The sequence below is a fragment of the Anarrhichthys ocellatus genome, unplaced genomic scaffold, assembly GCF_004355925.1.
Source record: "Anarrhichthys ocellatus isolate YVR2014 unplaced genomic scaffold, GSC_Weel_1.0 scaffold72, whole genome shotgun sequence".
In the NCBI taxonomy this organism is placed as follows: Eukaryota; Metazoa; Chordata; class Actinopteri; order Perciformes; family Anarhichadidae; genus Anarrhichthys; species Anarrhichthys ocellatus.
In genome coordinates, this window is record NW_022280102.1 from 690,376 (window position 1) to 711,399 (window position 21,024).

At 41.8% G+C, this 21,024-nt stretch overlaps 1 protein-coding gene across 1 annotated transcript in view; it reads right to left on the minus strand.

The window, feature by feature from the left end:
* The window catches only part of rtn4rl1b (reticulon 4 receptor-like 1b), a 129,822-nt gene that overhangs the window by 59,082 nt on the left and 49,716 nt on the right, over window positions 1–21,024 (minus strand). The window lies entirely within an intron of this gene.

A 21,024-nucleotide genomic window follows, 5' to 3' on the forward strand; every position in this document is an offset into this window, starting at 1 on the left:
AATTACTGTACAAACAACATATTTTGTTATTTAATAGGAGAACTTGTTGTATAATGTTGTTGTTTACTTCAATGCAAAAACCTAATGAACTACATCTAGAGGTTTGGCTGGATTGAAATCTAAAACTCCAACAATTGCATGGAGCAAAATATATATGTTCAATTAGTTTCATGGAAAAAAGTATTATTTCCAGTTGGGGACCAGCAAGAGACTGTTTTTATATTTAATGAATGCAAATAACTAACTTTCTTTGGGCCCAATTACTGTCTATTTATTGAACAAGGTATTCCTGATTGATGTGTGTTCACAGTGGGCAATCCATGAATCAGAGCCAATCTTTCTTTGATTATCACCGTGTATACTCCACATGTGCTTTAATGAGTCATGTCTGTAATTGGGCCAATTAATAATTCATATTGTTAGTATTCAAAAATGTATGCCTGCACATGATTCATGCGTTAAGCACACGAGATGAAGTGCTTCCTTATGCACTATTTGCCTTACAATAGAGCGATGAAAGGATGTAATGAGTGCTGATTGTCCCGGCTTTGGCCTAGTTTCCTTTCGAATGGGGGCAGATTCTGATTGACTTTAAAGGGACAAAACAAATAAGTCTTGATCTATTTTTTAAATTTTCTTTTAAATTATTTTATACATGTCTTTTGTTTTAGTTTATAACCATGAGTTACCTTCCAGGCTTTAAAAAAAATCTTTGGCTCAACTAGTTTAATCTTATTTTGGTAATCTAACTGCTTACTTATCTTAACCCCTTGAGCAGCTGATCTAATTCCACTCAAATCCATAATCTCTCGCTGAGCACTGTGCAGTAAGGGCACAGGATTCACATGTTAGCAACACACTGGAGCTCCCTTGAGCCATCCGTCAGGGGAGTCAGTGCACTGAATACTTCCTGGTCTCAGCATTACCTCGAGCTGTTTGTATCACTGATGGATATCATTCTACTCTTCACTCATGATACTTTCCCCTCATTCCCGGGAGATACTCGGCTGACTGTCAATTCCTGAATGGGAGTGATTCAATTGGATAGGATCTCTATAACAATAATCTGCACGCTGTCACATAAACAAGAATACACTCATGCACGCCGGCAAGCAGAGAACCACACACACTTGTACAGACACTCTACCTGTACCCTGCTCAAGTTAAGGGAGCGGCACCATTTCTGCCTCATCTCTTCCCACTCTGCCCTTTGCTCCTCTCATTTTCCACCTGTCTCTGATCCTCTGCCTCTTTTACATTTCAATCCACCGCCTGCTCCTCCTCGCCCTGACAGGGGAGTGAGCAGAGAGAGGGAGCGGGAAAGAGGGAGTTGTCCCCTTTGGGTAGCTAAGCGATTACCGTTTGAAAGATCCAATCCCTTGCATCATGCCTCTCCCAACCTCCTTTGCTCTCAAATTACTCTGTGGGAACCCGTTTCTGCCTCCTCTGCACGTCTGGCGCCTCTGCTCCTCTTTTCTTCTTTATGACTCCCCTTGTTGTCTGTAATCCCACCCACATGAAAGCCATTTAATTCACGCTCGGGAGTTTTTTTTATGTAAAAAAAAAATAAAATGATTTATGCGTTGTCATTATTCCTTATGTATTTACACGCCACACTGATATACAATGCAAACTGTAATCAGGTATTTCCAACTGAAGGGACTTAGAGAGCTTTTTGAGAAAGAAGGAGGGGATGCCTACTTTATTTATTTTTTTCTGACCGTTAGCCGGCCCCTGGTAACCATTCTTTAACTGTTTTAAGTGTCTTGCGTGTCTTGCGTGCAATGGTGGTGTGGTTTCTAACAAGCTGCCGCAAGGATAACAACAATAACAAGTTAAAACCATCATACCAGATATGTGCAAAACAGTCCCCAGTTCAGCCGTGCGGGAGAGTCAGCAGCCACGGTGTGTGTGGAAAAGCCAACAAGCCGCTCCTTTAAGTTACGCAGCGGTTTTTATTCTTAATATTTCTATTTTAATTGGTCTGCATTCTCTTTATGATCATTAACATCCCCAGTAAGTAAAGTATTTAAAGAATAGTAATTTGTGCATGCCTGCACACTTGCATTTTCTGCCTATGTATGTGTGTTTGTGAGAGTATATCTGAGTGTGTGTTAGCACATGCTGTAAGCTACTTCAGGAGCCATTTCTGCCTGCTTTATCTGGCTGAGTGGAGTGCTGGCTGCTCCAGCAGCGGAGCCAAAGCCCACTGCCCACTGCTTAAGTGGAAGAGGACTAATCCTTCCTCTCAAAGCCCACTCTAGTAAACACCACTTCTCCAAAACCACCCATGCACACCCAGCCTGTCCAGTCTAGCCAACGGTCCCCGAAACTCTGCGTCGGTTATGTACAGCCTGGGGTTCCTCCATGAAGGGGGTAGTTATTGAGGGCGCCCGATGTCATATCAAATAATTACCAGCACCACGTTTTTTTGCACATGCCAGCACTCAACTGATATTTGTCCCTGGAATCCTTCAGCAAGGCAGAATGATGCACATTCCTGCATCAATATACCAATCTGTCACATCCATTAGCCTTTATCTGCATGATAAAGGGAGGAGATATTGTTATGGAAAATGTAGCAAATGGAGTTTGAACCTCTGCAATTTGAACCCATCTAACAGCTGGAAAGGGGAACAAAACTGCAGGTGAAATGTTCCTAAATGGGTTTTCATTCATAGGGGGGATTCATTTCCCAGATTTTTTTTTTTTTTCAATTGGAAAAATGATCTCCTAGCTGGGTGCCTTCAGGGTACGATTTATTCTAATGGACAAAGATTACATCTTGAATTAAAAAGTGCTCATCAGTGACCAATAAAACTGTCAGGAGTCAGCTCTAAGGAGAGAGACAAAACCAGTTTTCTTTTGGTTTATGCTTTTGTTTTGGACTTTTCTTTGTGTTTTGTTGTGCACTGCAGAGACAGTTTGATAAGAACAGCTTTCTTGCACCAGCAGCGCAACCGAAGGCTGTTATCTGCTTACTTTGCTGCTATGAAACAAGGTATTTAACAAGAGAAGGTCAGATGCAAAATAGAGATCTGCCATATGGCGTGACGAGTCTTTGATGAGGAAATTTATCAAAATCACTGCCGTATCTGGCAGCCTTGTGATTTTTCACCGTAACACTTCCTTTAGCCATTTCGGGTACATTTTAACGGTGGGCGGGTGGTTGGAGGGACAGGGTGGTAGATCTAAATTTATTAAAGTGAGCTTTGCATACACGCTGCACTCCGCTCTGCTTGGATGGTTGGCTCGCTACTCAATCAAGTCTGGTAGAAATTGACCCACATCATCCATTTCTCTGCGAGTCAGGAACAGTGTGTAATACGGCATGCTTTTTGCATTATTTCTGAGTGGCCTTGCTTATGATGGATTTTTAGTAGGCGTCAGAAAGCAAGAAAATGTGCCCTCTGTGGTCCGCCCTCACATACTGTACCATGAGACAAGAACAGGTGTCAAATGAGGACAATAAATCATTTCTTCCTATTATTACCAAAATTATTACCTATTATTACCAAATTATAGAACGTTGTGCATGCTAATTCAATTATCCAGTCAAGTGCTACTCCAGTCCTATTGCACATTTGTCATTTTGATTGGGTATTTAGCTTGAAAACAAGCACTTGTAAACAAAGCCACTATAAATCAAAAATCAATAAAAGCCCATACGAGTCTAACAAATGGTCCATTGAGCCTTATTTATTCCCTGTGTCAACAATTAAGCTGAGAGTTCACTAACAAGTTTTATATTCTCTTCAAGCTGACTGACACCTCACACAGCCACTGCAGCAACCTTCTGTGGTATAATTAATCAAAGTTCAAGTCTGTTTAAATCTCTAAAGAGGACACTGGGAAAACTGTGGATCGTAGTTAGAATAATCATTATGACACACATGCTGACAAGGTAGGTCATCACATTCCGCAGCGGCCGGCCCGAGTGGACTAGGAGGAAAAATCAGAAGATTGAACAATATCAGAGCTTAATCTGTTGAGTCAGGACGAGACAGGTCCAGTCAGGATGTGTCTAGAGGTTCCATTAGCAGTTCCCTGCACCTGCGAGGCCGTTCCACGCTTTGGCTGCTCATCAATCTTTCAGGAGTTTGCCTGTGAAGGCAATGTGGCTCTGGAGCGGAGTCACTGCCAGATGTAGCACAGTCAGACTCTGAGCTGGCACACGCTGCAGAGGCCGGCTGGGCTTGACTGGTCCGCTCCGGTCTGGTAGATGGGCTACACCAGAGGAGCTCAGTCTGTTGGTCTGTCTGCACAACAACAAAACAGCCCAGCCCAGTACAGTCAGCGCCGATATTTTGGCCACAGTCTATGCATGCATGTGTGTCGGACACTTCAGTAACAACAGTGAAGAGTAAAGAGTGCTTGTCAGCTGCCACAGACTAACCTCTGTTTTTTTTTTTTTTAAGCCAGTCACCACACAAAAGCCAAAATGTTATAGTCTGTCAGAAATCCGTTATAGGTGTAACCCTCCAATGCTACTGTCAGGAAAAACTAATGAGCATCAATTCTCATTTGTCACTTTTCACTTCACAGAGGCACATACCTGCACAAGCACACACATAAAATCTTCAGCTCTGACAGCCAAGGACATACTCTACTACACAGCAGGAGCAGACTCTCTGTTTGCAGCTGATTGTGTTTGTTGCTCCCGTTTGATGGAGTTGAGTGTCCCCGGGGCACAGTCAGAATATTGTGGGCAGCCACAGAGCATAAACAATCTGAAGCTTGCATTTTAGGTTGTGTTCACCATCAAAAAAAAAAAAAAAAAAAAGGCCAGCATTTCATAGAGAGGTAGTTTGTAGCCGACACAAAGCACAGCTCTGCTCGTATGTAGATTTTTAGCAATGACACGGCAGCATTTAACTGGAAATGTTTTGCTCAGGAAACCATTATCTTACCATTATTATGCATTGTGCATCCTGATGATAATGTTCTCTGTGTTAATATGTTGATTTTTGCAAAGTTAAATGGGGATAGCATCCTTGAGTAATATTAAGCCTTTGCATTTTAAAGTGGCTTCAATTAACCTTTTTAGTGATTGCACTGGAGGACACATTGGAATCTATTCTTAATCCAGTAATTATTGTTTGGCAGATGTGCTTGACTTCGCCCCGTCAGCCAGCTAATTCACTTCATCTGTCTGTTTGTTTTTTTGCTGGGTCAGTATTTCCTTTTATTAGAATTGGATTTGAGGGTTTTTGGAAAAGAGAAATATTTATCAGGTTGTTCTCAACCCTCCAGTGTCAATGACTCAGGTCCATGTAATTGACAAGTGAGATAACAATGTTAAATACCTTTAGAATTTACCGTAAAACAATCAATTGAAATAAATGATGGAACATTTTATGATTTTATGATAAAATGTATTTGACTAAAAAGTATATCAGCTTCACTTCCTCGTTGGTTCGAGTCACACAGGCCCCAATTTTGCATGTCTGAAATATTAACTGCGAAATTAACCTTTTTCTTTTCTTTTCTTCTGACCTCATAAAAACCTAATAAGTACTCTGAACTATTCCTTTTTCCGTGATGGTAAACCATTTTTATTACACCAAAACAAGCAAATATTCCATCAAAAAAATGCACATCACTTTGCACATTACTTATGTTTGGGCTTAGCTAGACCCCAGAGAGGTCTAACTTCCTGTTGGAGCTTGTGTGGACAAAGTGTTTTAAATCAAAACAGACAACTAGTAATTTGAGATTTGGAGGGATAGTGCTGTGTACTTTCAACACCAATCAAAGATACAGAGTGTATGAAAATACATTGTATCTAACCATGTTATAAACAGCTGTGTGTCTTTGAGACCCAAACAGAAGTGATGCGTCATTTTCTCTGCCGAACTTTTGAAACATTTCATCAGTTTAAAAAATCATGTTTAAAAGCAATTCTCATAACATTTGTCAGGAAGCTTCAAGGTGATAAAAATTGATAGAAAATTAAATTGTTGAGCTGTTGAAAAAGGGTCGCCAGACCAGGACCCTAGTCAGAACCAGAGCGTTAAAAATAACGAGTCAGTGCATGAGTTTCTTTTTCCCGTAAGACAAAGCTATGATTGAAAATGGAATTGAAAACTCAACCTTTCTCCAATCAGCTTTCACACTGAATTGGTCTCATGCAAGTAATGAGCAGCAAACTACTATCATCTGTCTGCAATTCTTGACAGTGTCATAAGAGCACTTCCCATCATTGGAGTACTATTTTCTGTCAGTGAAAGATCACAACTTGAGCTTTACTCTCTATCTCAATACCTTTTAAACTACTATTTAAGGTCTTATTGGTCCTATAGCGCTGACGTTTTGCAGCTTATATGTTTATTGAGAAGTGACAGGCAGCCACACAACCCTGTCCTCCTCTCACAAATGCCATTTCTCCTCCTAAAAGACCCATCTGTTGTTAGAAATCTCTTTTTGATGACTATTTACTTCTCCTGGTTTGCTGTTGTGCCTCAATTTAGCCCCAGAGACATTCCAGCATTTCAATGACTCGGGCACTCCAAAGTGTTTGGCTTGCAATTCAAATGGCATAGTGAAAACCGTCATGGTGTACCAACAGTATGTCTGGGAATTTCGAAACCTGGTTAATATTCTAACCAGCAACAGCAGAGTGAAATTTGAAAGCGGAGTCTTTTTAAAGTGGTTCATTTATATTGTGTGGGGGGGAGCCAGCCCACACTCCGACACAGAGAGAAGACTTGCAGGGAAAATCCCAATCAAGCATCAGTAAAGCATTCTGAGGCTTTTGTACGGTCATTGGCTAAAAAGTAATTTGTCTCTGTTCCTGCCAACTTTGTCCGGCAGAAACAACAACAACAATGTCTCAAGGACTGGTCGTAATTGTTCAGACAGAAGGCATCTCAACCACAAGTGTCTGTCCCATCTCATGATTTTTTTTTGTTTATTATTTGAGCTCAGCTAGAAGCCAAAGAATGTTTAGAGTCAGAATTTTGATTCGAAAAAGACAAGAGAACGCACACTACGAGATGGAACCGAAGTAGGTTTTTATGGGTGACAGTAAAGGTTGAAATTAACAATGATGAAACACACCGAGAAAATGAATGTGAAATTAATGAATTGAAACAATATCAATTAATGAGAGAGGGAGGAGGGGTGGAGAGGAGCAGAGAAGGGTACGTGAGAGGTGGAGATGTATCAGGAGCAGGAGATGAGAAAGTGAAGGAGGATTGAGAATATATTATAGTGAGCAATCTAAAAAGATGGTTCACGCTCCACTGCATGGCTAAGGAGGTCAATTTGAGCAGGGCAACAAACAACTATGTTTAATGATTTATCTATCTAATCTGATGCAGATCATTAGGCGGAAGCGCCTGTACAACCGAAACAAGGCAAGCATAAAAACATCAGCGATCCTGTTATCTTTAACAAAACAACAGTATTCCCCCATCGGCGCTGCTCAAACGCCTATAGTGGGAGGAATTGATCCAAGACGTATATTTTTCCATTGAAGATTGCCAACACCTGACTGCCCAGTGCTGAATATGTGTAAATCCCATTAATTGCCAACTTCTCCTCTTTTCTTTAGTTCGCCCCAGTTTGTAGGTATTGGGAAGTGAGCCATGCATGATGGGCTGGTGATTGCATTTTCTTATTAACAGTGACTGATCAGGACGGGTGTGTGTCAGCAGGCGGCAGGCTTTGAGGGAGAACCAGCCCAGCTGAGACACAGTCTCACTGCTGGGAAGTCACCAGCAGGACGGACACACATATGGTGGAATGCACGCTTTCTCCGTAGAGCGGAATATATATGTGCTGGGACAGTGAAGTGTGCTAATGCTGGAGCCAGCCACATAGGCTCTATTATAAATGAGCATGGCTCTCTGGGGCAGCTGGACCAAGCATGGGGCAGCTGGGTAATTTGGAGAGCTGTGCAGAGAGCGGTTTGTTGGCCCAGCTGTGCTAGCTGAGGTGGTAAAATGGGTCCGGGTCGCGTGATGGAGTAGTGTGTGTCCATACATATATGTCCACTGCTGTGCATGTATGCACATCCCTCTGCAAGGACAGAAGCACCGTGGGCAGCTCATCTCAAATCCTTGATGTAGAGAGAGGGAATAAACTGACCTGGAACTGAAATTGCCCTTCACTGAAATATTGATCATGCTCCAGAGCAGAGGGAGAGTGCACAGACAGTACAGACGGATACAAAGATAGATAGATGAAGTAACGCAGATATGAGGGAATAGGTTCCTCAACAAAACCTCAATGTATTCTGATTGATTCAGTGTTGACAACACATATATGGAGGGACCTGATATGTAGTATAACTTCAAATAAATGAACAGACAATCTGCTGCGAATGGAAAGGTAGCAGCTAGTGTGGCTACTCCAGACAAATAAATTATTTAGCTTACAATCAATTCGGAATCTCAAATACTACGCACACACACACTGCTGGTGTAGCTATGAACAAAGATGTTCAACGAAGAAACAAAGAGTTGCTGTCCATTCGCACTTCCTGTTATTTAAAGGGAATTGTTGATCACTAGTCCACTAGAATGACATTTTGGGTCGACAATGATGCGTAGCCACTGGTTTTGCCAGGGTATTAAGAGTGGAGTGGCGCAAAGTAAAACAAACCCCAACGTCGGGCAATGTTGAGAAGACATTCCGTCGATGACGCACAGCCTGACAACGCTTGGCAATGCCGTTGGTCCCGCTGATTGGCTAATCGTTTGTCCCCCCCGTGGCACTCATTGGCTCTATTGCTTTTTCAACCAGAGACACTCTGTTTCATGTCACATTGCCAGACGACGAATCAGTCGAACTCGGTGGAGTGGGCGGATTCAAAGGTCGGGACCCAGGCAAATGAGAAACAAAATGGCTTATAACAAATCAATTAGCACCATTTCCCTGTGATCCAGCTGACTGAGGAGTGAGAGGGAGGGGGGAGAAAACCAGAGGCTTTGGAAGGAGAGAGAGGACATGCGGAGGGAAGCAGAAAAAGGAGAGGCCTTTGTTTTTCTTTCTCTCTGCCTCACTCTAATTGGGCAGGCCAGTGTGAGCGGAATCCCAATGGCAGGATGGAGGGAGGAACAGATGTAGAGGAGTGGAAAGCAGAGAGGGGCGGGGGTATAACATGACACACAATGAAGAAAGCTGGAAAGGTAAATATGGTCTTGTGCTGCAAGAGACTATGATAAAAAGAAGCATATTGTATGTAAAATAGACTGATGGTATGGTTGACATTTGCTGGGTATACATAATGAAAAGATGAGGGAAAAGGTGTGACAGCAGACCAAAGGTAATTTAGGAGAGATGCTGCAGAGTGCAGCAAGCAGCGGTGTCCCACCCTGTTGAACTATCAAACACCTTGATACTCGTTGTACCTGTTTCTGGTCACCATCATCCTTTCTATAGCTAATATATTTCCATACAACTGATGTTGTATGGAAATATATGGAATTCTGTGCTTGTTTTCAGGTTTCGGTTCTCAACTAGCGACACTTTGCTTGTTTGATAAATTGATGAGACGTGAATTTGATTTGTGGTTCTCTTTGCACGTGGAGCCTGCATGTCACTTACTAGCAACAACTTCCGTACATCAAAGCACCATTACGTCATGTGAAATGAGAACAGTGAAAGTTTTTCTTTTGTATCAACTGTGAAAAAAATGGAGCATGATATTTTTGATTTAATCTGCCTTACTTGACATCCTGCAATGTGACTGCTGTGCATGCTCACATCCCAAGGTCGATGCTAAACAAATATATCGCACAGCCCCGTATACTGGGTACTACTGCTACTTTTGGTATTTTAAGTACATTTTGATGCCAAAGTATTGTACACTTCGGTGTTGCTACTTTTACCTCAGTAAAAGATCTGAGTACTTCTTCCAACACTGGTGACAAGAAAGTGAGATAGGAGAGAAATCTGGGCTCGAGTCATGCAGCTGTACTCTCCTCCACCTCACACACCTTCACTCTATAAACATCACACTACTTCCTGTACTGATATTTTTTGCTGCTGAATATCATTTAAATTGCAAATGAGTTGCAAAAGAATGTGATTTGTTAGAGACAGGTTTGCAACGGGGGTGTCTTTTTTACTGCAAACACACATTTCTGCTTTTAAGATCAAAACGGACAAATCTCACAGACTGACTATCAGTATACCTCCTTTTGCAGCCCATCTAACAGTCCTTTGTTTTAGAGCAGCTGGCAGGCAGCACGATTTACTGAGCTGCGGCAATAGTTAAATAAAAGTGGATCAAATTAAGCCAATAACACCAATAACAGCCACTGACTAGGCAACACACTGAATTACCTTTTGCCTTTTGTTATAGTTATAATCCCCTCTGAGCAATTCTGCTTTATTGTCAAATATTGACAGACTGGTAGAAGTTAAGAAATACATTTAATTACATTGGTTTTGATCTATGCTATGCCATAAACTCTTCCAGATACAATTAAAAATGCACTGCATGTCTATGACATCAAATAAGATGTGATCAAATTCGAAGACGCCACATCACCATCAACAGAATCTTGTGTGACAAAAAAAACCTTTGGATCCTGAGACACATGAGCCTTTTGGAACTTTGTTTTAAACAAGTGACAACCGGCTCTGTTCTTCAACAGGAAGCCTTTAAGTATTGCTGTCAGCTGTGTCAAGTTTCTGCATAACTATGGAGTAGGTATGAAAAAGCATCTCTACAGAATATTTGGGGAACAAGTGGATTATATGCCTCGAGCTCAGCCTCACCGTCATAGGCCAGATTTGTCATTCTGCAGGATTTGAAATGTCTTCCGCCGAGCCGAAATGTTGATTCATGCCATTTGGATACCCAAGCCTGTCGATGAGTCAACACGGGGCTAAATTATTTTTTTAAGAGCTGAGAAGAGGATTCCCAAACTGATAAATCTAAGTGAGTCTGACTTCAGTCGAACATTATCAAAACAATTTTAAATCAAAAGATGTAATGCTCGAAGGACACTGAAAACATAGCAATATAAGGTATGAAAATACAACAGTTCAACTCTTATATTGACAATGGCAGAGGAGACTCTCGCACAAATTGTGCTGCTTGGTACAATGGGTGCTCACTGAGATCTAAGGTGGCTTCATCAAATATTGAGCAGCATTTCAAACCGAACTGCCAGACTGTGATTGAGAAAAGCACACTTGAAAGTGAGATAATCCATAACACATTTGAACCTGCAAACACTGATGACCCATTTTTTCTTGACACCTGTTTCAACACTTCAGTCGAAAGATGCATTATTAACGACATTTATCTTTCACTTCCTGAGCTTGTGGGTGCATGTGTTTACATGTGTGTGTGTGCGGTGCTTGTATAACAAAAATAACTCATGTAATGACCTGCAACAAAGAGATAATAACGCTCTCTTTTGACACTTTGTTTGTAACAAGCACGGTAACAAGAGAAAGAAACTCATGTCCACTCAAGGGTCAACATAGCTGACATTAAACCATTTCTATTTAAAGCGTCTTTGGACACAAATTTCAACCCTTTCAGCTGATATAATGCTCATATGCTAGAAAATATATCTCTTTCATATGAGGGCTTGGTTGCCATGCTTACATGTGTTACTTTAGTCCAGTGCATTATTCGCAGAATAGATTGAAGGCCTTATTCCATCAGCACATTAAATGGACTTGTTTAATAGTGTGTTTTTTGTCTCAATCCTGTCTCTAAATGGAGGCTTGAAAGCCTTAGCAGTGTTCTGATAATTTCCTGGAAGACCCCCACTCTGAAACAAAGCTTCATAGCCACTGTGGATAATCCATCTGATTCAAGTTTTTTTTCAGGAGCTGTAATTAAATTTCCTAACGATCAAGGCACTATTACGGAGGGGAATTGGACACCGAGTGGAATTGAGGTTCAGAGGAGCGAGACCTTTATAATGAGGCTTATTCATATATAGCACATAGCATGCCATCATGCAGTGCTATCTCACTTTCACCATGTAGTCACCAAACGACCTGACAAAAAAAAGAATGATGTACTGTGCTGTATGTGGCAGCAGCAATAATCCAGTTTAATAAGGAACCTGGTGCAGATCACAAAGACGCAACACATGTTTTTTAATAAGGGAGGCAATTAGGCTGTGATTTTGAGGGTCCATGTGTATGAGATTGTTAATTTCAATTACAGGATACATCGGTATCCACCTCAGCTTTCTCTTTCCTCTGTGGAGAAATCTTAGAAGCCCCATTATTTTAGAGAGCATACTGTGTTGAGAAAAGTTAGATGAGCTGGCAATCAAGATCAGCAGCACTAAGTTATAATAAATTAAGGGAGAGAAAATAGAGAGAAAAGCTTATGCTTTGAAGTTGGAAAAACAACCTTTGCTAATGGCATTTTGATTTGGGGAGCTGTGCCCTTGGCCTGCAGACAGAGGTGATGGTCTCCATTTTTATGCAGAATGAAGGGCACCAAGAGGATGTCTTGGTGTCTTGTTCATAAGTGAAAGTAAAATGGAATATTTGATCAAACACAGTTTAACAGTTCAGTGCTGCAGGTGCAGTCATGCAGACATTGTAGCAGGCAAAGTTTGCAGTAAGAAAGGCCTGAAGGCAAAGCTCTCAATTTACCAGGTGATCTATATTCTACACCTTTCTACACTTACTGCCACAAGCTCTGGTTAGTGGCTGAGCCGATAAGATTGATCCTTAGGGAGAGGGTGAGGGGCTTAGGGTAGAAGCACTGCTCCTTAGCATCAAAAAAAGAGGCAATTGAGGTGATTCAGGCATCTGATTAGAAACCCTAACAGATGCCTCTGTTTGGAGGGCATGTTTGACTGGGAGGAGACCCAGGACTGACACAGACTAAGCTGGAGTGGATTATAAATATCGCCATACTTTGAAACACCTCTGGATCCTCTTGGATGAGATAAAAGGTAAGGCTACAGCTGCTTCCACTACCGTCCATACACAGTGGACCAGCTTTGACTGTAAGCCTCTTTAAGATGATAAGTGAGTCATGAGTATTTGCTTGCTATCTGACGATGTGATTTGTAAACTTGTAAAAGGCTAAAGACTGTGATTAAGCAGGGATGGTTGTTTTCAGATGATGCCATCGTTCTGGCTTAAAACCGAAACCTCTTTTGTCAAATTCAACGGACGGTCTGCTAGCTGTCCGTTCTGTGAGTGCGCTAAAAGATTACACTGTTCACACACAGCCCAGGTTCTGTAAATGACGAACAAACAAAGTGGCTTGGATTAAGCTACAACACTTTTCCTGCAAGGACAGGGAAAAGGCCATAGATAGATAAAGAGTGAGGCAGTGAGATGGACGGTAAATCTGACACATGCTAATGTTCTGAAGGAGCACTGACAGGAGGGGCGCATAGGTGTTGGGTTGAAATGTCAAATATCCACAGACTTGCAGACTCCACCTTTTAACTGGATGCTTACCTTCAGTGTGCACTGGCCCATTTTGCAGTGTTGAGTGAGGATGAGCATTGGTGTGAGGTTTTCTGGATTATCCATCCACGTGAGAGGGGATAACATGTCTTCAAAGTCTTACTCGTGTGTGACAGTAAGAAGGATCATGGGATTAATGGTAAGTGTCAGCTGCACTTATTGCAGGTGTTATGTTGGGATATAGTTGTGGAGAAAAAGGTGTGGGCCACAGATCAAGGCTTTTCATTTTCTGCTGTTGGTTGGCATTGGTCTATGGTCATGATATTTGGGTTAGGGCCAAAAAGAAAGACATAGAAGTGATGAGGTTTCTCTGCAGGTTGACTGGCCTCTGCCTGCATGGTAAAATGAGGACATCAGCTTAAAAACAAAAAAATCACAATAAGAAGTATAGAAGTTGTTGGAGTAAAGAATTGGCAGCACAACCCTTGAAAAGATTACTGACGAGAAGATGGGTGGATTAATGCATACGAGGATTGAGAAAGAAGCTGTAAACATCCACACAACCACTTGCACAATTGCTCCAGCAAGACTGAAAAACATCAACACGAGGGCTTTGCAATGGCAACAAATGTCTCAGCTCCCTAATCTTTAGTGTAATGCCATTATTATTGGTGACATGGTGTCAGCTCAAAACCGTGATGTGGTGCATCACAGAGTCATTTTGTGTTCATATTTCACAATTGGATGGGGAGAAACGGCACGCAAAAAAAAAAAAAAAAAAAAAATTAATCTAACGAGCTTTTGCTTGTTAAGTACGTGCTCTGTCTCTGGCTGAATGACAATGACGAGGCATCCGCTTACCATGATACACATTCCATTGTGAATAAATGAATATGTGAGCACACTGCAAAACAAAAGGCAAATGGAGGAATTAATTCAATGGCATGAAAAGCCGGCATTGCCAGATAAGCCATAAGGCTTCGCTGCCGAGGTATGAAATATAACAGCGTTTGCTTGAGCCGCATTGATACGATGACTGGATCTACATGTCACAATCTGTCCAGTGTCGACTGTTGGAGGCTTCTAGCTCCGGCCAGAGTGTCTTGCATCATTAATTCAGCATCTCCCTGGCGCGGTGTTTTGGCTGCTTCCTCTGCATATGGGCAAAGTAAATGCCAGGACAAACGGAGGTCAGAGTACAACAGAAAGAAAAACTTTCACGAGAAATCTAACTTTCCCTAACAAAATGTACACACATTCATGCTTTGCCTTGGACAAAAAAAAAATAGTTTTTTTCCATAGGTATCTGTAAAGTGAACCCATGTGTATCTGATGAACCCAAGCCTTGCTCTGGTTTGAAAAGTTTGGCTGAGGCAAGGAGCTAAAGAATAAATACATACCTATGTGTGTCTACTCTCAACTACAGTGAGAAAGATCAGAGAGGGAATCCAAACCAAGATCCACATTCATCCAGACCTACAGCAGTGCATCAGAGCCAGCAGCTGCACAGGGGGAGGGAGGCTGCACGCCCAGCTCCAGCAAGGCCACTCGGCTATCAGGACCGCTAAAACTGATGTGTTGATGGGGAGGTGTTAGAAATGGACGGTCCTCCTGCTGCCAACTACCTCTGGGTCGTGAAGCAGGGACGAGTGTCGGGGATGGGAGAGCTGCAAAAAGAAATATTGCAGCAAGACAGAAAGAGCTGTATGTTTAGAGTATGAGCGGCACTGAGTAGCTCTGAATGCTGGGTAATTGGAATGGGAGAACCCTTGATAAGAGGGAGAGGATTCTACTCAGAGCTAAGGGAGACATTTTCCACTGCCACATACTTTATTTCATACTGTAACCACCCTGGACTGCTGATGGAGCCCTTGAATTTGCTCTGGCTTTGTCGCAAACAGGATTAAAAGTGTTACAAAGCGCTGAGGTGAGGGCAGCAGGGCAGCATTCAGGTTTTTTTTTTCTATTCTTACTCCATAGAGATGACGAGAAAAGAGAAGACAAGAGTTTTAAGTATGTGACTTGTCCACTGGACACGCTGCTTCGCCTGACTGAGCCCATACGGTGACCAAAATGGAAAGAGTCCTTATCACTCCGAGTAAACAAAGCCAGCTTGGGATGTGTAGAGTTTCCAGGACGGAAAGACTCTTCTTGAAAATGAAACTGATGTGAGGCCAGCAGCATGACCTTGACATTTGAGTTTGCTTTTCTTTTCCAACCAAAGTGGAGAAAAAACAAATGGGCCTACAGGGCATCGGCAGTGTAAACATGTTGACTAAAGCAGCAGCTTAAGTGGACAAACTGCCAGACATAATTTAAAGAAAATACACATCGGGAAAACTGAAGACGGTTAACATATTATTTTTCCAATGACTGATTTTCTTCGTTGTACACTGAAGACCCAATAATGGATTCTTTAAAGAAAAAGGAAGAACATAAAGGTAAAAACTCAAACGATAAGTTGACACAGGAGACCACATTAAAATGCAGCTCAGCAAATACTCATTATTTTTACACTTGTACAGTCAGAGAGGAAGTAAAAATATGGGGGTAACACTTCAGATTAGTGGACTGAAAAGAAAAAAAAAAGCTAATTTGAATGTGTTCCATCTATGGCTCTCTGTTCTTCCCTCTGAAGTGTTTCCAGAATGAAGGGAAGGTACATGGAAGAAATATTTAAGCATGACAGAGGAGCTGGAATTAGTTAAAGCTACAAAGCACTGCTGTCAGAATTCCTTCTGCTCGGTCACACAGCTTTAGCCGGGCCTGCAAGTGACCTTGACCACATACATACATAAATGTATGAACACATGGAGAAAATATAGAAGTATTTACATTTAGATACACTGGTGGTCCGCTCTGGCTTATTCTCGTATCTCCTGTCTCAATACACAACTTCAATATTTAATTTCTCAAGTGTCAATTGTGCTCTGGGAACACCGAGCGCAGATATCTGTCGTGATTACCTGAGCAGCACTAAACAGGAGATTTTTTTCTATCAAATGTTTAAAGATTGTACAGTGAGATGTTCACAGTCCACAGAGACTGATATCAAATCTCTCCAGTTTCCAGTTCTGAAATGGAGCTTTTTACAACTTCGATGCATAGAAGGGGTAAATGATGTTATTGTACTAGATGTTTTCAAATAAATATAGTGTCATGTTCAAAGAAGCATGTACTACTGCATCTGTGAAAAAAGTATAAACCCTTTTTGTAAATTTGAACTGCTTGTTTTGGGGTTGGTGGTCTGACAGAAGCATTGAGTGTGCCTGCTGTTGTGATTGTATCTTGAAATGGTTTGTATGTATCGAATTACATGAATCGTAGCTTTCTAAAGAGATATCGCATTAGTACCTACCTTTTGCATAGCAGTTGTGTACATGACACAGATGGCGGGCGGGCCGTCAGAGTGGCAACAGGTTAAGGCTTCTTAATTATGGTCAAATTATTTTGCAAAGCCATGAATACAGCCTTTATATTTATATAATATAAAATGTACACATACATTTGATGCCTGCATAACTTCGTGGTTATCGAGTGTATGTTTCCGATGTGTGACTCAAAGGTTAAATTCTCAACACTGCCTCCTTACAGTGTGGTTTGACATCTTATTTAGAGCTGTATGGCTGCACTCCATTTCTCTGTTGCTCTCACTGCACATCCTTCATTTCATTTGTCCATACTCAGAGAAAGGCTGAGCATGCTTGCCCTTCTCTCTACAGTGGCCTGCCCAACAAGTCACACTGCTCCTCATATTTCTACCTGGGACCTGCAAGGTGCGACTGCAAACCTCTGCTATTAGACACGACGCCACTTTGAGGCAATTGTGGGTTCACCACATTTCTCAAAGGATCATTAACAGTTATTGTTAGAGCAGGGAAGAATGCACTTGATTCACTACTTCCCCTTTTAGTCTTTTATCTGCTCGTCAGGGGACATTAACCTTCTTTTGGTGACAAGCCCTTTCTAGCTGCTTGACCACCTCAAAGCACACACACTGATAATGTATAAAATCATTATTTGTACCTCCAAACCACACATTTCCTTCCAATTATTCTCTTCACATCTAATACATTTTAGTCCTCTCTGGGTTACCTAAGACAGTAATCAATTTGTGTTATCTGCCTCATGCATTAAGACTCGCATTAACACTATCATGCAGCCGAAACAATGGAAAGCATTAATTACTATAGATATGACCTTTAAGTATCCGTTTCCTTTTTTTTTTTTTAACTCTGCTCGCTCTCTCTCTTGCCGATGGCACTGCTTTTTGTCCTTTATCCCCATTCCATAACTATGTATCATACCATATCATGCATTCACAATACACTCTCGGTCCACCATCCGTTACATTGACCTTTGCCCACTGCGCAAGCGAAAGTCTACCATAAAAATCTCTGTGGGGTCTCAAGGGGTAAAAGGCCATTAAGTGGTCTACTCGAAGTCTTAAACTCTGCCCCCCTTTGCCCCGTGCGAAAAAGACGAGGGGCTTTTTGCAGATGCCACATGCATTTTCCTCTATAGGTCCCAGAAGAGAGCTTTACACTTTCAAGATCTTTACAACCCACTGACCACAGAGTCCACCAATGCTTGTCTTAGTCACGGAAAGACACAACCTTTTAAACCATCAACCGTATGACTGCAGACCAGCTTTTTAAATGTTTACAGTAAATGAGTTGTTGGCACAGAGGTGCCATCCACCAAGAGGAAGTACTCGCTTTTATATTGTCTCCTCCTGTCTTCATCGTTGTTCAAAACTTAACTGTAAAAGTTAGTGGAAAGCTGTACAATCCACGGTCACAAGAGAAGCTGCTGACTTCTCTTTGATTGCTGCTGGCAGACAAAAGATTGCAGCTTAGACTGATGGATCAAATCATGTTGAAAAGCACTTGTACCATGTGTTTTCAGCATACCAGATTGCATAAACTCAACATATCTTGTCGGAGCATAGACTGTGTAAAAGAAGTGGACGTAGTCATCGTGACATCACCTTTTGGTTTGTGGACCGCCACTTTGAAGCCTCAAGTTCGGCATTTTGGCCATCGCTATCTTGGATTGTGGCCATCGCTATCTTGGATTGTGGCCATCTTGGATTTTTGCAACGAAAGAACGGATGTGACCATATTTGGACGGCTGAGGAGTGACGTAGGGATGCCGTATATGGCTCTGATAGCTGTAATGACCTGTCAAATACAAGGTGGCCCGCCCTAAAGCATACCCTGCTTTATTGTATATTTTACTCTAAATAGGACCACAATAAACTAAATGAACATCAGGCTTTATCGAAGAGGACTTGAAACAAGTTATTAAGATCATGAACTAACCTTCACAATGTTTACTGAGGTAATAAATGAAGTGAGAAGTTGCATACAGTCTGACTTCTTTTTGCAAGCAGAGAAGTCGCCCCCTAATGGCCAATCACGAAAGAGCAAGTTTACGGCACTTCTGCATAGGCTTCACTTTACAGAACCCGTGGTTGCCGCCTAGTCAGAAGATGTAACTCAGCTGATCCAGTTTTTAAAAGAAGGTGGGACATTCGCCACAGAACATACCGTAATTCAAATGAGTGTTTCAGTTATTTAGCTTTGATCTATACGCATGTGCATGAAGAAACAATGTATGTATAGCACTTATACAAGCTTCAGCCAGCAGATGCTTATACGGCTAGGTATTAGTAATATTAAAACAGGAAATCTCAATTTTTTTTCTTATTCAGAGCCAAAAGCTTTGATTTTATTCCAAACACCTCCACCCACACTGATGCAGCAGAAGTAACCTCTAAAGTCAGTGAGATGGTGAATAGCCTCCAGTATGAGGAGGAAAAACCAAACTTGATCCAGCAGCCCCCGAGGAAATGGGTGTGTGTGTACTGGCCTCACCAACTGAAGAGCACGAGTTCCCTCTCTGGATCATTCTCTCTGGCACAGGAGCTCCCTGTATACCGTTTATAGTATTTAGCTAATAGTGGTGGAGAGCTATACAGCTAACAGATAACTGTACACCTTCTCCTCATGTTATTTTCGGGCTTTTAAAGGTTTATTCAAGTATCAATCTCAATTATTTAGGCTGGCCATGGTCAGTGGTTGGCAAAATAGAAGTGGATATGATTTATTCATGACAAAGTGCAGCTGTGTTGTAATCAGTGGAGGCTGGTAGAAACAAAGTAAGAGGAGGGTGTTTTGCTCATGGTGACAAAGAAATGTACTCGGAGATGCTTTGTCTCCATCTCTTCCCATGTCTCTCTCCCTAACATTACCACAAAATCTCATAGAAAAAAAGAAATGCCCATCCTCAGATGCTCTTACACTGCTCGACATCATCAATTTGTGATGAAATGTGGTAATTTTCAATTCAATTTTCGCTGTGCCCACTTTGTTTCAACTTGCCTCATCTACTTCAACAGTCAGTGGTTTCCCAGAACGACTTTAACCAGCTGCCGGAGAACGCCGTCTCATAACGGACACAACCAATGTTTCCCTTCTCTCCAGGTGGGACAAGGCTCATTCATTGTAAAACTATTAGATACATCATCACACCCAGCAAATCTACATATAGATAGTTATGTTATCTTAAAAATTAGTCAAGCTCACCCTTCTCTCCATTTAGCATCATCATTGTACAATACCTGTATTGTATCGTGATCATTGTACTATATGAAGGATAATATGCTTAATATACTTTACATGCATAAGTAACATACCTGCATCCAACGTGGTTGGATGCGTTAGTAAAACTCACTTTTTTCTGTGCTTGTGCACACACATTTGGGTATCTGGAGTGCCTACCAACCCACAAACAAATAAGTTACGAGCGTGGGCTGCCTCGATCAGGAAACAAATGATTCAACAATTCATTCGGATTTGGTTCTCCTTCCTATGTCACATGCAGGCTCAGTAGAATATACCACCCTCCATCTGAGTATCTCCACCCACGGCTTAAGAACTACCTTTACAAAGATGCATCATATTTTTCTTGCAAACCAATTAGAACAGACTGGGCTTCTTCGGGAGGGGGGCTTAAAGAAACAAGCGCTGAGACGGAGCGTTTCAGAGAGAGGGTGAATAAAGGTAGAATCAGCCGGAGAGTATGAGAGAAATAATGTGTTTTTTTAACAATAAAGTATTTAGGCATGTTCTAGTAGAACCCGTAATACAATTATATTAGCATAATATGTCCCCTTTAAGAAAATAAAGACACTAATGGGCCTGATGGGTACAAGAAAAGGTCAACATTTCCCATTTTATAATTCACAGGATGAGGCATCCTCTTAATGATGGGGGTGGGGGGCTGCATTACATGAATATGGTCGAAGTCACTTCTCTTTCTCTGCATAACCCTCTCTCAGTGCTGCACTTTTCACACCTCAGAGGACACACTGTAAGCAGGTATACTGCATACATACTGTCCTCATTAAACACCTCTCTGATGGCGATGAAGGAAACAAAATGTCATTGAAGGAAAACATCACGACGTAAATCAAGACAGCTCTCCAGAAACTATGGTGCATTACACAGGTGGCACGGCACCATTCATCACTCTCCCGATCCATGGCCTTCTGGCGCCTTTAGGTTGCCTGACATCCCTTTCTCTCTGTGTTTCACTCCCAGCACAGTCAGCCATGTCATCTGTATCCACTTTATCTCCAGCCCAGAGCCAGCGCACCAGAAC